Raw genomic sequence first — 18,201 nt, 5'->3', positions numbered from 1 at the left:
GAGCACTAGAGTTTATCTGAAACCAAAATTTCAACATCTCTCTAATGCATTGGGAGAGTCTTTCCATAGGCCCAGACCAGAAAGTATACAAACTGAAAAGATTGAGTGTTTAGTTTCAAAATACATGAAATCACCAGTTTAAACATAGACATTACACACAAGGAATGCAAAGAAACAATGAAAGCCAGAGATCAACAGAGTAAATATCACCTAGAAATACTAACAGTCTTAAAGGTCAGAAATCCTTAGTTAAACAAAAAGACCCATCTGTTAAAAACAATCAATTACAAGATAACCTGATAATAGCACACTATGAGTCCTCTTTAAAAGCAGGTATTATTCAGTGAAAAGCTATTAGCTATGTGTTTTAGAAGTAAATAAATAAAGCAGGTAGCAGAGACTGAAACTTGAAGAAAAAGAAACCAAAAATTAAGCGCATTTGAAACTGCTTAATATTGAACATCTAAGGCACTGGAGAAAGTCTTTGTTCCATGGGTATAAATCCATGAGTGTCAGTATGCTAAGGCTCTGGTATTGCATGGAAAAAAACAGAAATGATTCACTAGTTACAATATTTTGAGTTAGCCTTCCTGGCTGAGATTGTTTTAAAAGGTCTTCCTTGATTATGGATAATTCAAGTCTTTCTCTACTGCTATTAGAAGATGAACATGCATCCAAAATAATCCCCTTTTCCTTCAAGCTTTGAAGGAAGCATGTTTCGGTTGGTTTTCTCATGTTTTTGGCGTTTTTTTTAATCTTTCTAAATGTTATATAGACTTTATAATTTGTTAGCACCTATATTCAACTCTATTTCAAATCCTGAAAGATGATGCTGTGAAAGTGCTGCACTCAATATGCCAGCACATTTGGAAAACTCAGCAGTGGCCATAGGACTGGAAAAGGTCAGTTTTCATTCCAGTCCCAAAGAAAGGCAATGCCAAAGAATGCTCAAACTACTGCACAATTGCACTCATCTTACACGCTAGTAAAGTAATGCTCAAAATTCTCCAAGCCAGGCTTCAGCAATATGTGAACCATGAACTTCCTGATGTTTAAGCCAGTTTTAGAAAAGGCAGAGGAACCAGAGATCAAATTGCCAACATCTTCTGGATCATGGAAAAAGCAAAAAAGCAAGAGAGTTCCAGAAAAACTTCTATTTCTGCTTTATTGACTATGCCAAAGCCTTTGACTGTGTGGATCGCAATAAACTGTGGAAAATTCTTCAAGAGATGGGAATAAGCAGACCACATGACCTGCCTCTTGAGAAATTTGTATGCAGGTCAGGAAGCAATAGTTAGAACTGGACATGGAACAACAGACTGGTTCCAAACAGGAAAAGGAGTATGTCAAGGTTGTATATTGTCACCCTGCTGATTTAACTTATATGCAGAGTACATCATGAGAAACACTGGACTGGAAGAAGTACAAGCTGGAATCAAGATTGCCGGGAGAAATATCAATAACCTCAGATATGCAGATGACACCACCCTTATGGCAGAAAGTGAAGAGGAACTAAAAAGCCTCTTGATGAAAGTGAAAGAGGAGAGTGAAAAAGTTGGCGTAAAGCTCAACATTCAGAAAACTAAGATCATGGCACCTGGTCCCATCACTTCATGGGAAATAGATGGGGAAACAGTGGAAACAGTGTCAGACTTTATGTTTTTGGGCTCCAAAATCACTGCAGATGGTGACTGCAGCCATGAAATTAAAAGACGCTTACTCCTTGGAAGAAAAGTTATGACCAACCTAGATAGCATATCCAAAAGCAGAGACATTACTTTGCAAACAAAGGTTCGTCTAGTCAAGGCTATGGTTTTTCCTGTAGTCATGTATGGATGTGAGAGTTGGACCTTGAAGAAGGCTGAGTACCGAAGAATTGATGCTTTTGAACTGTGGTGTTGGAGAAGACTCTTGAGAGTCCTTTGGACTGCAAGGAGATCCAACCAGTCCATTCTGAAGGAGATCAGCCCTGGGATTTCTTTGGAAGGAATGATGCTAAAGCTGAAACTCCAGTACTTTGGCCACCTCATGCGAAGAGTTGACTCATTGGAAAAGACTCTGATGCTGGGAGGGATTGGGGGCAGGAGGAGAAGGGGACGACAGAGGATGAGATGGTTGGATGGCATCACTGACTCAATGGACGTAAGTCTCAGTGAACTCCGGGAGTTGGTGATGGACAGGGAGGCCTGGCATGCTGCAATTCATGGGGTTGCAAAGAGTCGGACACGACTGAGTGACTGAACTGAACTGATATTCAACTCAGGGGTTCCCCAGGTGGCGCTAGTACAGGAGATGTAAGAGATGCAGGTTTCTGGGTTAGGAAGAACCACTGGAGGAGGCATGGCAACTCACTCCAGTATTCCTGCCTGGAGAACCCCATGGACAAGAGTTGCCTGGTGGGCTACAGTTCATAGGGTCACAAAGAGTTGGACACTACTGAAGAGACTTGGCACGCACACACACATATTCAACTCATCTTGGCCTTTGCTTGGTAAAATAACAGTTTAAACAGATATGATATTTGACATATTGAGGCTTAACATCTCTTAATCTGTAAGAAATCTTGAGTGGATGATATTTATAAAGACTTTTCTCTTGTCACCAACAATTTTTTTCTCTTAAACTTTCATATTATTATTTCAGATAACACTTTCTGATAACTACTAATTTCAGATAACTGCTTTCAGATAACATACTAATTATTTATCATTAAAGCCCCAAATCTTCTTAAATTTATGGAGATAGGCTTAATTCTTTTAAACTTTCCAACTCTCCAGGGTAGTATCTTATCATTGGCAAATTCAGACATTCCTACATGTTTAATGTTTCATGAGATAAGTAATTTATTAATAACATTATCAGACAATGTGGCAAAAAAGCAGTAGGATATGCTCTGTGGCCTTTCTGTTTTCATAACATTATTTGAGCAAGAGAAGAACACATTCTCTAGAAGTAAGATTCCACTTTCAGCTTCTCAAAGCTGTAACCTACTTTGATTTTGTAATAGAGCCTTTCTGGAGGGTCTATCATAAATTAGCAACAAAAGGAGATTAATATATATTTTTCTCCTTTCTCCCCAAATGTTAAGTTTTGCTGAAAAGTCTTTCTTTCTTTCTTTCTTTTTTTCTTTTGAGTGCTGTTATTTATTGACATCAATGCAAGACAAGCTAAGTTGCTATTTAACTGGAACAAATATTGGTGCAATTTCCTTTCTGGAGAAGGTAGGCACTCAGCTCATGAAACCTAAGGTCAAGCAAAGACTGGATTGTCAAGCACCAACTAAGGGTTAAACTTCATGAATATAAAAATTGCTAAAGGCAAAATGATATGTTTTTTAAAAAAATTTTTACACTAATCTCACATAATCAAACAAAGAACTAAAGTGAAAGTGAAAGTCTCTCAGTCGTGTCCGACTCTTTGCGACCCCATGGACTACACAGTCCATGGAATTCTCCAGGCCAGAATACTGGAGTGGGTAGTGGTTCCTAAACTAATCCTAAAACTTTAGGACATATATATGGAATTTAGAAAGATGGTAACAATAACCCTGTATATGAGACAGCAAAAGAGACACTGATGTATAGACCAGTCTTTTGGACTCTGTGGGAGAGGGAGAGGGTGGGATGATTTGGGAGAATGGCATTGAAATATGTATAATATCATATATGAAACAAGTCGCCAGTCTAGGTTCGATGCGCGATACTGGATGCTTGGGGCTGGTGCAATGGGATGACTCAGAGGGATGGTATGGGGAGGGAGGAGGGAGGAGGATTCAGGATGGGGAACACATGAATACCTGTGGCGGATTCATTTCGATATATGGCAAAACCAATACAAAATTGTAAATTTAAAAAATAAAATTAAAAAAAAGATATTGACATGACATGACTGTTTAAATTTCTGCATAAATGAAGATGTGTTATATCCTTCACTGTACTTGTATTACAATTACATGCTTCTTGCTTCTACACTACACAAAGTCAACAGTTATCACCAACAATGACTATAACTAGATCTGAACGAGACTTCATATTGACTCTGCTCCATTGAAATTTAAGAAAATTTAATCCAGGATTAAGAAAACCTTTTGATTTTAAAGCCAGTTCTCATGTCTTCTTCTCAGGTCATACTTAAATAAGTCCTCTCGTGACATTTCTTGCCTGCAAACTGATTCATGTCCTCTCCCCATCAGCTTTATCTGACATTTTAAAGTTAATTTGTAGAAACTGCATAAAAAAATGAAAATTGCACTTCCAATCTGAACCTGCAATCAGGTTCCTGCTTTGACACAAAACATACTCCTCTGCAATGTACCCCACCAGAACAGCACACCTTTTCTCTCTCTCTCTATTCCTTTGCCCCAAAGGCACTTCAGGATTGCTTAATTCCATGCTCTTTGGCTGCCTAGACAGTCAGGACACCTAAGGCCATCTGGACTTATCACTCCTCCCTTCCTTCTATTCTATGGTTAATACCACTTTCCTGCTTTATCTCTATGGCTGAATCTCCAGTCCTGGTGCTGATCTCAGAGGGACAGAATCAATTTCGGCTTCGAGCTCCTGGCTGGTAAAGCTTCATCGCTAGGCGATCCTTGTTTCTTATGCAATCTCTCTTAACCACTTCTTTCTTTTCAGTTTTTTTTTCTGAGTTGCATACTGGCTCTGTACCTTCAGGCTTCTTTCCTTTTTCCCAAAGTGCTTCTTCCTCCTTCTTCATTTCTTCTTCCTTTCTCTTGCAAGCCTTCTCCTTCTCATAGTGCTCCTTCTGCCTGTGGATCTCTTCTTCCTGCCATTTCAGCCTCTCTCTCCTGCCGGATGCGCTTTTGGTCTCATTCATAATCCCGCTCCCTCTCTCAGTATTCTCTGCCACACTCATCTTCAGGTCTCTTAGGCTTTTCATCTTTAAATTCAACCTCAGAACTCCTGGGCAGTGTACAACTTTGCCCACTGGCTCTTTCATCACTCAGATTCTCTTTGTCTAGTTTCTTGAGCTTTTTTGTCCAATTCTTTTTCATCTCCTTTTTCTGGCTTCTTGAGCAGCTTAATCTTTGGTTCATCCTTTAATTTGTCCCTTTCTGGAACTCTGTCTATCTTCTTTAGCTTTTCTATATCTTTCTGTTTTTGTTTCTCTTCTTTCCACTTCTGCCTCTCTCCTTCTCTTTGTCTTTTTCCTTCTATTTCTCACCACCTCCTTTCTTCTCTTATCTTCTGCTTGTTTTTCAGGAAGCTCAAAAGTGGAGATGCCTTTTTAGCTGTTAGTTCTCTATTTTTTGCTTCTATTTCCTCTAGCAGTGTCTCTGGAGTAGATGTCATTTTCTCATTATCTGCAGCATAGCTCTCCAAAATTTTTCTATATTCTGGATCATTATCAATAGTCCTGATTTTAGTATCTCTTTTCTTAGTCTTCTTTTTTGCAGCTTTTTGAAAAGGTGCAAATTCTATGATGGCAGGATATTCCTGACCTTTATTGTCAAGGAATAACCATCATAACCATCAAAATGATCCCTGAACAAAATAATGTCCTCTTGGCTTTGAAAGTTGATGTATGCTCTTGCATACACATGAGGATACATAGTAATATCATTAGAGAAAAACTCAATATAATCATGGTCAGGCGTAGGCTGAAGATGTTCCTGAAGTTGCTCCTTGGTCAAAGTGGGCGGTAATCTCCGAATTACCGCCTCGCTCAATGCCTTTCTTCTCCTTGTTCCAATCCTGCGTATCTTCCCCTTTAGTGCTATCTCCTGAAGCCCCAGCGCTGCTGCCTGTAGCACTGTGGCAGCTCGGCCTAAACGCTGGCTACGCCAGTCACCTACACCTCCCAGCCCCTGCCGAGAAGTCTTATTTTAAACCATATGCCAGAGGATGCTTCCTCTACCTAAATTAAGATCTGAAGTACTGTATAACTGAATGCTTGAAAATAATTCCATGGAGGCAAAATCCATGGCAAAACCATGTTTTCTAGGTCACTAAAACCTAATGTTCATGCTATACTTGCAGGTGAACTTTTGCAAAATGCAAGCATAGTATTGAAATCAATAAGAGGCCAGTGACTGCAGGGCAGCAGAAAGACTCCAGGGTAGATATTCTCGTGTCAGCAGGTTGGGGGAGGAGCTGAAGATGCTGGTGAATTCAGGAATCCCCTTCTTTATAGGAATATCTATCTGACTCTAATCCTAAACCTAAGGCAGTGATTGAGGACTGCTCTGGTGGTCCAGTGGCTCATACTCCATGCTTCCAGTGCTTGGGGTCTGGGTTCAATTCCTGGTCATGCAACTAGATCTCATATGCCATAGCTAAGACCTAGTGTAGCCAAATAAATAAATAAATATTAAAAAAAAAAAAAAAACCAGGGCTGACTTCTATGTTCATTAACAGTATTATCCCCTCCCTTTATTTTCCAAGCCAGGCTTCAACAGTACGTGAACCATGAACTTCCAGATGTTCAAGCTGGATTTAGAAAAGGCAGAGGAACCAGAGATCAAATTGCCAACATCTATTAGATCATCGAAAAAGCAAGAGAGTTCTAGAAAAACATCTACTTCTGCTTTATGGATTACACCAAAGCATTTGACTAAACTGTGGGAAATTCTATAAGAGATGGGAATACCAGACCACTCGACCTGCCTCCTGAGAAATCTGTATGCAGATCAAGATGCAACAGTTAGAACTGGACATGGAACAACAGACTGATTCCAAATCGGGAAAGGAATACATCAAGGCTGTATATTGTCACCCTGCTTTATTTAACTTATATGCAGAGTACATCATGAGAAACGCTGGGCTGGAAGAAACACAAGCTGGAATCAAGATTGCCAGGAGAAATATCAATAACCTCAGATATGCAGATGACACCACCCTTATGGCAGAAAGCAAAGAAGAACTAAAAAGCCTCTTGATGAAAGTGAAAGAGGAGAGTGAAAAAATTGGCTTAAAACTCAACATTCAGAAAACTGAGGTCATGGCATCTGGTCCCATCACTTCATGGCAAATAGAAGGAGAAATAGTGGAAACAGTGGCAGACTTTATTTTGGGGGGCTCCAAAATCACTGCAGATGGTGACTGCAGCCATGAAATTAAAAGATGCTTGCTCCTTGGAAGAAAAGCTATGACCAACCTAGACAGCATATTAAAAAGCAAAGACATTACTTTGCCAACAAGCCCTGTCTAGTCAACCCTATGGTTTTTCTAGTAGTCATGTATGGATGTGAGAGTTGGACCATAAAGAAGGCTTAATGTTGAAGAATTGATGCTTTTGAACTGTGTGTTGGAGAAGACTCTTGAGAGTCCCTTGGACACTAAGAAGATCCAACCAGTCAGTCCTAAAGGAAATTAATCCTAAATATTCATTGGAAAGACTGATGCTGAAGTTGAAGCTCCAGTACTTTGGCCACCTGATGTGAAGAACTGACTCACTGGAAAAGACCCTGATGCTGGGAAAGATTGAAGGCTGGAGAATAGGATAAGAGAGGATGAGATGATTGGATGGCATCACTGATTCAACAGACATGAGTTTGAGCAAACTCCAGGAGTTGGTGATGGACAGGGAAGCCTGGTGTGTTGCAGTACATTGGGCTGCAAAGAGTTAGACATGACTGAGCCACTGAACTGAACTGAACTCTATCATCAAACTCTGATGCTAGGAAAGATTAAGAGGAGGAGGAGAAGGGGGAAATAAGATAAGATGGTTGGAGGGCATCACCAACTCAATGGACATGAATTTGAGCAAATTCTGGGAGATGGTGATGGATAGGGAAGCCTGGCATGCTGCAGTCCATTGAGTCGCAGAGTCAGACACAACTTAGTGACATAACAACTACACTCAAACATTTTGTTCTCGATTATTAACATGTAATTTTGAGGGATTATGTATTTTCACATTAGATATAATCACACATTCTGAAAGTTTGCTTAACTGTCCTGAAATTTTTATGAAAAAGAAAATAGGACACACACTCCTCTACCTAAAACATGAATTTCTTTGGGCCCGTGCATTTTTTCCCTAGTGGGTCCCATGGTCAGGTCTCTGGAGCAGAGACATGATACACATAGTTCTGAGGTTCTCAATATTTAAAGTGATATTTTTAAAAGCAACATGCTGCTGCTGCTACTGCTGCTAAGTCGCTTCAGTCGTGTCCGACTCTGTGCAACCCCATAGACGGCAGCCCACCAGAGTCCCCCATCCCTGGGATTCTCCAGGCAAGAACACTGGAGTGGGCAACATAAGCAGCCTCAAAACCTGTTGTTTGGACACATAAACACATGGCCTTGGATCTGGAAGAAACAATGAGGTTGTAACATATTGTGAGGCAAATTGTTGAAGCCAGGAGTGGAAAGAACATAGAGCGTCCCTTTCTTCAGCTGGTTTTCACAAGTTTATCCATGTCAGCAACTCAGACTTGAGACAGTCAAAACAGAACCCTTGGGTTGACCTCATTCTCTTCAAAACTTGCCACTCTGCTGCACAGAGATCAACGCTTTTTGGTGAGTTTTTTAAAAGTCCTGTTTCTGAGCAGCAACAATTTTCAAGGACAGTGTCTTATTATTAAGACAACCTCAGAGCAGAGGGGAGACATAAATGCACTGCCACAATGATTGGTTTGGATTTCTTTCTTTTGTAAGTTTCTTAGAAACATAGTGGCCCTCCCTGTAAAGATCTTGAAAGATCTTCTGTCTGGATGCCCTTGGAAAATTGAAAACAAAACAAAGCAACACCAAAAAACAAAGTCTTTGCAACAGATAGCCAGATTTGACTTTAAAAAAGTTGCTAATTTTGGAATCACTTCTCTCCATTAGGACCCTGGAAGAATTATGCACGCAAGGCTGAGGCTTTTCTCTGCTTAAAGAACATCTGCAGTCAATTAGAAATAAGCCCGAGTGTCGTGTTAATTCTGCAGAACCAAACAAAGTCATTTTTGTTTAAACTCTTTCAGTGCTGTGAGAATGAGAGGTTACAGGAGGGGAGAATAAAATAAGCAATAGAACAAAACTGCTGTGTGGCCCTGGGATGAAGCTGAGGGGGCAAATAAGACATTACATTTCTTTGAGAATACAGACGTGGAAATTTTTTCCAGGAGAATTCTATTCTATACTACAACTCTCTTGGGGCATGGGGGTGGGAAGCAAGCCTACGCTTTCTTCTAAAAAGGTAACATTTAAAGTAATGGAACATCTTCCAGATTCTCTCAAAATGAATCTGACCAAATAGTTCAAGTGTTTGGCAAATGAGTAGTAGTATTTCATTTTTAATTTTGAAGTAGGCCAAACAAATCAAAATTATATTTATAGACCACTGTGTGTGTTTCAAATCACTTTCAGGTTATTAATTGTGATTGGTGCCCAAAGCTCAAATATACTAAAAACCAGCTATTTCTATTGAAACACATCTTGCCGTGAATATCAGCGTCTGTGTCTACCTTTTGTTAACATCAGTGGTACTGATTCTACTGGAATTTGAGTTTATTTCTCTAAAGAAATCTGTGGCTAACCCCAGAAGGAATTTCCAAACAAGTACAGTAGAACTACATGTTTTTAAGTTTGATAGTCCCTACATTGAAAAGAGGGATTTTCGTTATTCCTTTGGGCTGATGATTTATTTCTTCTCCATACCGTTTCTTAAGGCTTCCCTGATGGCTCAGCTGGTAAAGAATCCACCTGCAATGCTGGAGACCTGGGTTCAATCTCTGAGTTGGGAAGATCCCCTAGAGAAGGGAATGGCTACTCACTCCAGTATTTTTGCCTGGAAAAGTCCATGGACTGTATAAGATATGCAGATGACACCACCCTTATGGCAGAAAGTGAAGAGGAACTCAAAAGCCTCTTGATGAAAATGAAAGAGGAGAGTGAAAAGGTTGGCTTAAAGCTCAACATTCAGAAAATGAAGATCATGGCATCTGGTCCCATCACTTCATGGGAAATAGATGGGGAAACAGTGGAAACAGTGTCAGACTTTATTTTGGGGGACTCCAAAATCACTGCAGATGGTGACTGAAGCCATGAAATTAAAAGACGCTTACTTCTTGGAAGGAAAGTTATGACCAACCTAGATAGCATATTGAAAAGCAGAGACATTACTTTGCCAACAAAGGTCCCTCTAGTCAAGGCTATGGTTTTTCCAGTGGTCATGTATGGATGTGAGAGTTGGACTGTGAAGAAAGCTGAGGGCCAAAGAATTGATGCTTTTGAACTGTGGTGTTGGAGAAGACTCTTGAGAGTCCCTAAGACTGCAAGGAGATCCAACCAGTCCATTCTGAAGGAGATCAGTCCTGGGTATTCTTGGGAAGGAATGATGCTAAAGGTGAAACTCCAGTACTTTGGCCACCTCATGTGAAGAATTGGCTCATTGAAAAAGACTCTGATGCTGGGAGGGATTGGGGGCAGGAGGAAAAGGGGATGACAGAGGATGAGATGGCTGGATGGTATCACCAACTTGATAGACGTGAGTCTGGGTGAACTCCGGGAGTTGGTGATGGACAGGGAGGCCTGGTGTGCTGCAATTCATGGGGTCACAAAGAGTCAGACATGACTGAGCAACTGAACTGAACTGAACTGCACTGTATAGTCCCTGAGGTCACAGAGAGTAGGACACAACTGAGCGACTTTCACTTTCACCTTTTCTTAAGATTAGGTCTGATTGTAGATCTGATAAGAGAGGCAGGCGAAGACTCTATCTTTGTTAATAGAGTTTTGAAGAATGTGATTCAGCATTTAATCTGCAGTGCCCAATAGCTACACTACATATTTTTTCAGGTAGGTGAAAATGTTTAAGTCTTTGTTATTTAATCCTTTTCAAAACACGAGTGATAGTGAATTATTTCTAGATACAGACTGAGAGATTCCCTGGTGGCTCTGCGGTAAAGAATCATCTGCAATACAGGACATGAGGGTTCAATTCCTGGGTCACAAAGATCCCCTGGAGAAAGGAAATGGCAACCACTCCAGTATTCTTGCCTGGGAAATCACATGCACAGAGGAACCTGGTAGGCAACAGTCCACGGGGTTGCAAAAGAGACATGACTGATCAACTAAACAACAGAAATAGGTTTGATGAGCATGCTGAACATTTATTCTTTTATATATTTTAACTATTTTCCCTAGTGGCTCAAATGGTAAAGAGTCTGCCTGCAATGCAGGAGACCCAGGTTCGATTCCTGGGTCGGGTAAAATCCTCTGAAGAAGGAAATAGCAACCCACTCCAGTATTCTTGCCTGGAAAATTCCATGGACAGAGGAACCTCATGGGCCACAGTCCCTGGGATCACAAAGAGTTGGACACAATTAAGCGACTAACACACTTGTATCAAACTAAAGAGCTGGGCATTCAACCACAATATTCAATATTTTCATTGATTTTTGCTTAATTGTCCATAAGTTTATATCAGTTGTCTGTATTAAGAAGCACCATCAGAAACAGTCCAATAAAATTACCGCTATACTTACCATAGGCATATTTCTACTACATTATTCAATACTTTATCAGAAGTGATGAGAGAAAAACCTTAGATTTCTACTTTTGGATTATTTTTTCCTCAATTACTGTTTTCTATTTCATTTTCATTCTGAAATCTTAGGAACACTGTGATTCTTATAATTGATACTAGTTCCCTTTTTACTTAAGTGGCTAAAAGCTTTGAGGCAAAATTTGTGGCTTACTTTTTTAACTACAGTATATCTATTACATATATTTACACTTCTATATGTCTCCAGTGCACTTCAGTTTAGTCACTCAGTCATGTCCGACTCTTTGCGACCCCATGGACTGCAGCACACCAAGCTTCCCTGTCCATCATTAACTCTCAGAGCCTACTCAAACTTACGTCCATCGAGTTGGTGATGCCATCCAAACATCTCAGCCTTTTCATATGCTTCTCCTCCAGCCTTCAATCTTTCCCAGCATTAGGGTATTTTCTAATGAGTCAGTTCTTTGCATCAGGTGGCCAGAGTATTGGAGTTTCAGCTTCAGCATCAGTCCTTCCAATGAATATTCAGGACTGGTCTCCTTTAGGATGGACTGGTTGGATCTCCTTGAAGTCCAAGGGACTCTCAAGAGTCTTCTCCAACATCACAGTTCAAAAGCATCAATTTTTCAGCACTCAGCTTTCTTTAGAGTCCAACTCTCATATCCATACATGACTACTGAAAAAACCATAGCCTTGACTAGATGGACCTTTGTTGGCAAAGTAATATCTCTGCTTTTTATTATGCTGTCTAGGTTGGTCATAGCTTTTCTTCCAAGGAGCAAGCATCTTTTAATTTCATGGCTGCAGTCACCATCTGCAGTGATTTTGGAGCCCCTCAAAATAAAGTCTGTTACTGTTTCCATTGTTTCCCCATCTATTTGCCATGAAGTGATGAGACTGGATGCCATGATCTTAGTTTTCTGAATGTTGAGTTTTAAGCCAACTTTTTCACTCTCCTCTTTCACTTTCATCAAGAGACTCTTTAATTCTATATGTCTAGGAGCTTAGGAGAAGGCAATGGCAACCCACTCCAGTATTCTTGCCTGGAAAATCCCATGGACAGAGGAGCCTGGTAGGCTGCAGTCCATGGGGTCCCTAAGAGTCAGACACAAATGAATAACTTCACTTTGACTTTTCACTTTCATGCATTGGATAAAGAAATGGCAACCCACTCCAATGTTCTTGCCTGGAAAATCCCAGGGACGGGGGAGCCTGGTGGGCTGCCGTCTATGGGGTCACACAGAGTCGGACACAACTGAAGCGACTTAGCAGCAGCAGCAGGAGTTTATTTAAGTGTGGCCCTTATATTTGCTTTACTCTTTCTCTCTCTCAACTATTTGTTTTTCTCTTTTTTTATGTTTATTTTTTGAACTCTGACAATTCATTCGTGATATAAATCAGGTTGTTTATCAGTACATAAATAAGTAAATCTGAGTTAAGCCCTGCTGTTGAAGTGTTCGTCTATTTAACCTAAACCTTCTCCATGAATTTTGCTATATAATAACTTTCCTAGAACATTTAATTTTGGTATAACTTGTATACCATACAGTTTTTAATTGCATTCAAAAAATTTTTTAAAGTGAATAAGATGAAGTAAATGGTTTTGAATATGTACAAAGACACTGGACTAGAGCATCTGAAATGATTACAATTACATAATTGGCAAAGGGGGCAAAAAAGAATGTAAAAGAAGTTAAGTTTACTTGACTAAAGGGGGAAAATGGCGATAATAAAATTAGAATACAATATTCAAAATAACCATCTTGACAACTGTTTTTATTTTTTTCTTTACCTCTTTAGAAAACAATCCCTAAGGAAAAATAAGAGGAATTAAGTTTAAAAATTTGAAAAGAACACTGAGAAGATGGTCTATGTTCTTAAAAGTATATATTTTAAAGCATTTTTATTTTATATCAAATCAGATCAGATCAGTTGCTCAGTCGTGTCCGACTCTTTGCAACCCCATGAATCGCAGCACACCAGGCCTCCCTGTCCCTCACCAACTCCCGGAGTTCACTGAGACTCACATCCATCGAGTCAGTGATGCCATCCAGCCATCTCATCCTCTGTTGTCCCCTTCTCCTCCTGCCCCCAATCCCTCCCAGCATCAGAGTCTTTTCCAATGAGTCAACTCTTCCCATGAGGTGACCAAAGTACTGGAGTTTCAGCTTTAGCATCATTCCTTCCAAAGAAATCCCAGGGCTGATCTCCTTCAGAATGGACTGGTTGGATCTCCTTGCAGTAGAACATAGTTGATTAACAAAGTTGTGTTAGCTTCAGGTATACAGCAAAGTGATTCAGTCATATACGTGTACCTATTCTTTTTCAAAATCATCTCCCATTTAGGTTATTACAGAATGTTGAGCAGAGTTCCTTATGCTATATAGTAGTATCTATTTTAAAGAGAGTAATGTGTATATGTCAGTCCTAAACTCCAAATCTATCCCTCCCCACTACCCTTGCTACTGCTACTGCTGCTAAGTCGCTTCAGTCATGTCAGGCTCTGTGCGACCCCATAGAGGGCAGCCCACCAGGCTCCCCCATCCCTGGGATTCTCCAGGCAAGAACACTGGAGTGGGTTGCCATTTCCTTCTCCAATGCATGAAAGTGAAAAGTGAAAGTGAAGTCGTGTCTGACTCTTAGCGACCCCATGGATTGCAGCCCACCAGGCTCCTCTATCCATGGAATTTTACAGGCTAGAGTACTGGAGTGGGGTGCCATTGCCTTCTCTGTATATAGTCACTGCTGCTGCTGCTAAGTCGCTTCAGTCGTGTCCAACTCTGTATGACCCCAGAGACGGCAGCCGACCAGGCTCTGCCGTCCCTGGGATTCTCCAGGCAAGAACACCGGAGTGGGTTGCCATTTCCTTCTCCATACCCCTTGTTAATCTTAAATTCATTTTCTTACTTGAGAACTTTATGCAGGAATTTATGTTACCTTCTGTGCTATCTGTGAAAGTTATCTAGGAACCCAAATCAATTAAAACAATGTCTTCCCCCAGAATTAAAAAAAAAAACAAACGCAAATTTGCAAAAGTAAACATTTTAACACCTAACTAAAATGATCGAGAAAATTTATATTAACCTCATTTTTGTTTTTTCTCATGTTACCATTGATAATTGAAAGGAAAGAGTATGTTTTGCTACATTATCCCCATATCTATATGGCTCCCCAGGTCGTGCTAGTTGTAAAGAACCCGCCTGCCAGTGCAAGAGACATAAGAGAAACGGGTTCGATTCCTGAGTAGATCCCCTGAGGAAGGGCATGGCAACTCACACCAGTGTTCTTGCCTGGAGAATCCCATGTCAGAGGAGCCTGGTGGGCTATGGTCCATAGTGTCACAGAGTTAGACATGACTGAAGTGACTTAGCACAGCATATAAGTACAAATGAATCATAAAACTGAAACACAGAGTTAAAGAGTTAAAATGATTCCACTGTCATCAGATAGGAAAAGGTAGACCTGTCTCTTGACTATTGGTTGAAACTGATTTTTTTTTTTTCCTTGGTTTTCAGGAACATGAATATAATGGTGATGTAAACTTTAGTCTATGTAGGAAAAAAAAAGAAAAAATGGCTCCATTGTTCATATAGTGTCTTTAGACTTTAGGACTGAAGTCAAAAGCAGAGGGATATTTCCATATTATATTTTAAAAAAGGAAATAAGGGCAGAGATGGGGCTAAAACTCAGATCCACACCACAAACTCCCACTGACCCTGTCTTTACTGGTCATATTTTCATCTTGTAGTAGGTATAAGATGGAGAACTTGAGTGACAACAGTCTACAAAGCCTATGTAGACAATAAGAAAAAGCCATAGGATACCACTATTTTGTTAGAACACAAAGAATTATTCTATTATTCACTAACAATTCCTTCTGTCTTCCTACTGTCTCACAATAGTTCATTAAATGCTGAAAAGAAAAATCAAAGCAGAATATCAATCATTTAGCTCTTTTCAAAATCCAGACATGCTGGTCCTATGCCACCTCAAGTCCATTTGTATATGACATAAATTAATTTTTTTGATAAAGAAATAATTCTTGTATAAGAGGAGTCATTGCACATCTTAACATGGAAAGTTATTTTAATAGACAATTATTTATATTTAGATTTTCCTGGAGACCTAGATACCCACAGTAATCTATCATGTAAATGATTTATCTTATTTTATATCAATCAACAATTATTGGGTAATACTACCCAGTCATTGTATGTCCCATTATATCTTTATAGAAATATTTATATTTCATCATGAATCCATATTAACACAAAGATTTTCCACTGAAGAAGAAGGTTAAGAAAAGTAGGGGGAAAAACTTGGGAGCCAAAGGACATCAGATCTTTCATGGTTTTCCTATTTTTTTTTTCATCTATTGCTCTAAGTTTGTCATTATTTCCCACATGAGTACTACCTGGGTAAATTGTGGCTTACATCACCCTCCACTTGAAATGAAAAGCAGATTGTATTACAGACTTGAATTATCCTCCAATATTGTATGATATATGATCCATCTTGATGGGAAACTATTGTTATATTATATTTCATAGTTATGATTTCCAAGGTATCAAACTTCTCATTATCTTCCCGTGTTAGCCAGCTATAAATGCCAAACACTCTAGTTCCCAGCATGTGCTTTTTGAAACTTATAGTGCTGTGTTCTGTGTATGTTTAGCATTTTATGGTGCTACATAATATAGAAATGTCATAATACTTTATCAAAAGGCCTATCTAGGCTATTGACAGTATAGGTTTCATTTAATTCCTGAAGACAGCAGACATTTTTGATATTTCCTGTATAATATAATAAACACTAAAAGCAGTGCTTAAAATGAATATTTAAAAAATCAATCAGGCTTGAAATTTAATTTTATATAATTGGCTTGCTATATGCTAACTAAATTGAATGACATAAAAATTTCACCTCCCGTATATACTTTTGTATTTTCTATAAATCATAAAAATAGATTACTTTAAAGTCCTTTCATATCATCTTTTAATTTACTAGGTTAATTTATCTCTCTCTTAAACAGGTTGAAAAAAGGGTGTATTATCATCCCAGGATAATAATCACATGTGCAATATAATTTTATGTCTGCCACTCTATGCATGCTTTGCTTCTATAGTAGATCTGATACAATCAAAGTGTTAAAGAAGTCTTTGGTCTAGATTGAAAGGGCTATTTTTTGTGTGTACGTTTCTGGAATGGAGTGAGCTTTAAGAGGATAGACACAAGCTGTCTCTTCTGCTGTCCTAGACCCTTCTGGAATTAGGCATCCCACACTGATTCATCCTCTGACAGAAAGCAGCCATAAGTATGACTCATGCCACAGTGAACATTTTCAGTGCCTCTGGGAAAGAACAAGTAGGTCTTAATGGAACCTATCAAAACAACAACAGCAGCTGGCTTATAAGCAGACACCAGTAGGGAAATATATTTTTTACATACACTCAGTATGTCTGGTTGAAAAATAAATATATATAAATGGAAGAATACCCATGTAGAAACCCCAAAGGAGTATGAAGCACATGTTTGTTTCTGATTAGCTTACATTACTAATTTAGTACACTGACTTGGCTGTGTTTCCATACACAGTTAGGGCTTCCCAGGTAGCAAGGTGGTAAAGAATCCACTGCCAATGAAGGAGATACAAGAGACATGGGTTGAATCCCTGGGTCAGGAAGATCCTTGGGGGCAAGACATGGCAACCCCTTGCTTGGAAAATCCCATGGACAGGGGAGCTTGGTGGGCTACAGTCCATGGATGGGGTTACAAAGAGTCGGACCTGACTGATCAACTGAGCACACACACAGCACCATACACAACTGGGTTTATTGAGTTTGCTCTTAAAAAGAAATTGTATTTACTAAAACAATTTCAGAGGGAAATGAAAAGAGGGAAAATATGTGCAAGGTAATTATTTGACATTATGGTAAAACAGCAACAATAAAATTGTTTTAGTGGTATATAAGTTTCAGAGTATCATTACTCAAGGCTCTTTTTAACATCCTGATTAAGCATATGTATGTAAATTAGGGATGGATCAAAACAAGGTTCAGCACTCTTCCAATCAATTTTCTATCACTGTTTAATGTGGCCCAGCCAATTAACTGGCTGTCACAAGGAAGAAGGGTCAGAGTGTTTTTCTAAGAATGAAAACTGTGATGAGACAGACAAACTAAACAAAATGAGTTTATGGTGCTGAAATTATGGCCTTAAGGTGTGCTGATTCGGCAAGTTTTAAACCTATGACTGGACAAAAGACTTTGAGAGACAAAATACAGGACTACCGCCACCCCTCAGAAAAAGATTTTGCCCTGACCAGCATCACCAGAAAGTCTAAGTGTCCCTGTTTTTTATGTATTTTATTAAGGAACATTATTAAGTATAAGGATCAATTTTTTCAGTTGAAAATTATAGATAAAATGGAAAAAATTAAGAATAGGCCTGTGTATGAAAACTGTTACTTTCTCTCCACTGACCTCCTGTAGCTGTTTTTGAACTAACTGGGAATGTCTCAGTTTTACCCGGGTATGTAATCCACTTTCAGATTAATCCTACAGTTGTGATTTACAATGTCCTGGGTTTCATATTTACTGCTAGTGCAAACTAATAAGCTCTCCCTGGACCAGTGCCACGACACCAGGTCAACGCCTAGTTAATCACACCATTGTTTTTCCAACCATGTTGCCCTCAGAATTATCTACAATGATAATTGATTAAAAGCACATCTTGGATGATGT

The 18,201-nt window shown here is 39.3% G+C and overlaps 1 pseudogene; it reads right to left on the bottom strand.

The window, feature by feature from the left end:
* Positions 1-4,440: 4,440 nt before the first annotated feature.
* Positions 4,441-18,201, bottom strand: part of LOC129647157 (regulator of nonsense transcripts 3B-like) — a 73,586-nt pseudogene continuing 59,825 nt past the window's right edge.

Source organism: Bubalus kerabau, chromosome 3, assembly GCF_029407905.1.
Source record: "Bubalus kerabau isolate K-KA32 ecotype Philippines breed swamp buffalo chromosome 3, PCC_UOA_SB_1v2, whole genome shotgun sequence".
NCBI classification, from domain to species: Eukaryota; Metazoa; Chordata; class Mammalia; order Artiodactyla; family Bovidae; genus Bubalus; species Bubalus kerabau.
This window is presented reverse-complemented; position numbering and strand designations above follow the sequence as displayed.